Genomic DNA, 4,113 nt, shown 5'->3' with positions numbered 1-4,113 from the left:
AAAATGCAAAGTGAATGTGAATAGAATTGTCGCGGATGTAAAATCCTAAGATACGACTGAACTTTTTGTGGATCAGAAGAGGTCCTCTTCTTGTAGTTCGAACTCTGTTGGGAATACCTGGTTATCAGTTGTCCGCTGTCCGAAATGAGTAATATGAATTGAAGTGAAGATCCGTCATCGGGAGATGTTCGCAAAGCGACCTCATGGGGAAAACTTGGTTCCCGGAGTCTCAACCGTTCTCGGAGCAACTGTTTGCATTCTTCCTATTGTTTGTAAACCTCAGAAAGAAATTTCACCTTTATTTTTGCAAGTAAACTCATTTTTATTTTATGAAAACATTTGTTTCAAGAAATTGACTGTTTAAACTTAAAATGTATTCCAAGAAACTGAATAAGACTAGATTGAAAAGGAAAGCACAAGGCTCAAATTATTATATATGGAATGGTAATCAGCCAAATGCTTGATTCCATGGAGTATTTACAAAGTTAGAAATTGGTAATTTTCGGAAAAAGGGCTACGATGAAACGTGACGACCGTTATCTTTCCCTTCCACTCCGAGTTGCGCTGTATTCGTGCTTCGTAGAAGATGACCTACTGCTGATGAATACTCCGCTATGGATTTTGAATGATCAAGTTTGTCCTGAACACAGTTACTTGCCATATATCCCTAACTTTTGCGTAAACTACCCCTTTCGGGTTTTAAGTTTACCGGGATTGATTGTTTATTTTTTTATGTCTCTAACTTTTGCCTGAATCGCCCTTTCGGGTTTTCGATTCACCGAGACGCTCTTTTTTGCCTAAGCCGCTCTTTGCGAGTTTTCAACTTAGCGAGCTGTTCTTTTTGTTTATTTAGGCGAAGTATTTCTTGACTGCGTCGACGTTCACAGGACGGGTGAATTCTTCTCCATCCATAGTCGTGAGTATTAAGGCTCCTCCTGAGAAAGCTCTCTTGACCACGTAGGGGCCGTCATAATTGGGAGTCCATTTCCCTCTCGAATCTGTGAGAAAAGATTGAATCTTTTTGAGTACAAGGTCGCCTTCTTTGATTGTGCGAGGTCGAACCTTTTTGTCGAAAGCTTTCTTCATTCTTTGTTGATATAGCTGTCCGTGGCATAAAGCTGTCATGCGCTTTTCTTCGATTAAGTTCAATTCATCGAATCTGCTTTGACACCACTCGGCTTCTGTTAATTTTGCCTCCATCAAAACTCTCATTGATGGAATCTCAACCTCTATAGGTAGGACTGCCTCCATGCCATATACAAGGGAGAAAGGAGTTGCTCCAGTCGAAGTACGTACTGATGTACGGTAACCATGAAGAGCATACGGGAGCATTTCATGCCAATCTTTGTAAGTGATGACCATCTTCTGAATGATTTTCTTGATGTTTTTGTTAGCTGCTTCTACAACTCCATTCATCTTTGGCCTGTAAGGAGATGAGTTGTGATGTTCGATCTTGAATTCTTCACAAAGCTCCTTCATCATTTTGTTATTTAAATTTGACCCATTGTCAGTGATTATCTTGCTAGGAATGCCGTAGCGACAGATGATGTGATTCTTGATAAACCTGACGACAACCTGTCTTGTAACGTTTGCATATGAAGCTGCTTCAACCCATTTGGTGAAATAGTCTATGGCTACCAAGATGAAGCGATGTCCGTTGGACGCTTTTGGTTCGATCATTCCAATCATGTCGATTCCCCACATGGAGAAAGGCCAAGGGGAAGAGAGTATGTTGAGAAGAGATGGTGGCACATGAATTCTATCGGCGTAGATCTGGCATTTGTGACACCTCTTTGCGTACTGGTAGCAATCTGACTCCATTGTCAGCCAATAATATCCTGCTCTCAGTATTTTCCTTGTCATGGTATGTCCATTGGTGTGAGTACCAAAGGAACCTTCATGTATTTCTCTCATGAGTATTTCTGCTTCTTTTCTGTCAACGCATCTGAGCAGAACCATGTCGAAGTTTCTCTTGTACAGAACATCTTCATTCAAGAAGAATCTACAAGCTAACTTTCTCAAAGTCTTTCTATCTTTCTTTGATGCCCCAAGAGGGTACTCTTGCTTTTGAAGAAAGTTCTTGATGTCGTGATACCACGGTTTGTCGTCGATGATTGCTTCTACTGTGAAAACATGAGCGGGCCTATCCAGGCGCATAACATCGATCCGAGGAATGTCATTCACATGATTTATCCTAATCATGGAAGAGAGTGTGGCTAATGCATCAGCCAAATTGTTTTCTTCACGAGGAATGTGATGAAAATCTACCCTGTCGAAGAATGGTAACAATCTTCTCGCGTAGTCTTTGTAAGGAATTAGCCCTGGTTGGCGTGTTTCCCATTCTCCTTTGATTTGATTGATGACCAAAGCAGAATCTCCATATACATCCAAGTGTTTGATTCTTAGATCCATGGCTTCTTCGAGACCCATGATGCAAGCTTCATATTCGGCCTCATTGTTTGTGCATTTGAAAGTTAATCTGGCAGTAAATGGAATATGGGTACCCTGAGGTGTAACAATGATTGCCCCAATTCCTCGTCCATAAGCATTGACAGCTCCGTCAAAGATTAAGCCCCACTGGGATCCTATCTCAGGTCCTTCGTCTGGTAGTGGCTCATCGTAATCTTTCATCTTGAGGTACATGACGTCCTCGTCCGGAAAGTCAAAACTGGTTGATTCATGACCATTGAGTGGGTGGTGAGCCAGGTGCTCAGCTAGAACGCTTCCTTTCACGGCTTTCTGTGCGTGATACTCAATGTCATATTCTGATAACAACATCTGCCAACGGGCAATCCTCCCGGTTAAGGCAGGCTTCTCAAAGATGTACTTGATTGGATCCATATGAGAGATCAAACAAGTAGTATGTCGAATCATGTACTGGCGGAGACGTTTGGCAGCCCAGGCCAAAGCACAACACGTCTTCTCGAGCATGGAGTAGCGGGATTCACAGTCAGTGAATTTCTTGCTCAGGTAGTAAATGGCATGCTCTTTTCTCTTTGTCTCGTCTTGCTGTCCAAGGACACAACCCATGGAGTCTTCTAAGACGGTTAAGTACATTATCAAAGGTCTTCCTTCCACTGGAGGAGACAAGATGGGTGGTTCGAGCAGATATTCCTTAATGCTGTCGAACGCTTTCTGACAATCGTCTGTCCAGACGCAACTTTGATTTTTCCGTAGAAGTTTGAAAATAGGAGCACAAGTTGCTGTCATGAGATATATGAATCTCGAGATGTAATTCAGACGTCCAAGAAATCCTCTAACTTGTTTCTCGGTTCTGGGCGAAGGCATTTCTTGAATTGCCTTGACTTTGTCTGGATCTACTTCAATTCCTCGTTTGCTGACAATGAAACCAAGGAGTTTTCCCGAGTAGACACCAAAGGTGCACTTGTTGGGGTTCAGGCGAAGCTGAAACTTCCGTAAGCGTTGAAATAACTTTGTCAGATTTTGTATGTGATCTTCTTCATTTTCTGATTTGGCAATCATGTCGTCCACATAGACTTCCACTTCCTTATGCATCATGTCGTGGAAAAGCGTAGTCATAGCTCTTTGATAAGTTGCCCCTGCGTTCTTTAGTCCAAAAGGCATAACACGGTAGCAGAACGTGCCCCAGGGGGTGATGAAAGCTGTTTTTTCCATGTCTTCAGGTGCCATTTTGATTTGGTTGTATCCTGAAAATCCGTCCATGAATGAGAACACTTTGGATTTTGCTGTACTATCTACCAACATATCAATATGTGGTAAAGGAAAATCATCCTTAGGGCTAGCTTTGTTCAAATCTCTGTAGTCGACGCACATGCGGACCTTTCCGTCTTTCTTAGGAACGGGAACAATGTTAGCTAACCACTGAGGGTATTCTGAAGTGACGAGGAAACCTGCGTTGATCTGCTTTTGAACTTCCTCTTTGATTTTCATGGCCATCTCCGGATGAGTTCTTCTTAATTTTTGCTTGACCGGAGGGCATTCTGCTTTTAATGGCAAGTGATGCTCCACTATACTGGTATCCAACCCTGGCATATCTTGATAAGACCAAGCGAAGACATCTGAGAATTCTTTGAGCAGCTGTATCAAACTCTCTCTGATTTCTGAACTGAGTGAAGCTCCAATCTTAACCTC

This window comes from Vicia villosa, unplaced genomic scaffold (assembly GCF_029867415.1).
Source record: "Vicia villosa cultivar HV-30 ecotype Madison, WI unplaced genomic scaffold, Vvil1.0 ctg.005079F_1_1, whole genome shotgun sequence".
Taxonomy (NCBI): domain Eukaryota; kingdom Viridiplantae; phylum Streptophyta; class Magnoliopsida; order Fabales; family Fabaceae; genus Vicia; species Vicia villosa.
Note: the sequence above shows the minus strand (reverse complement) of the source record.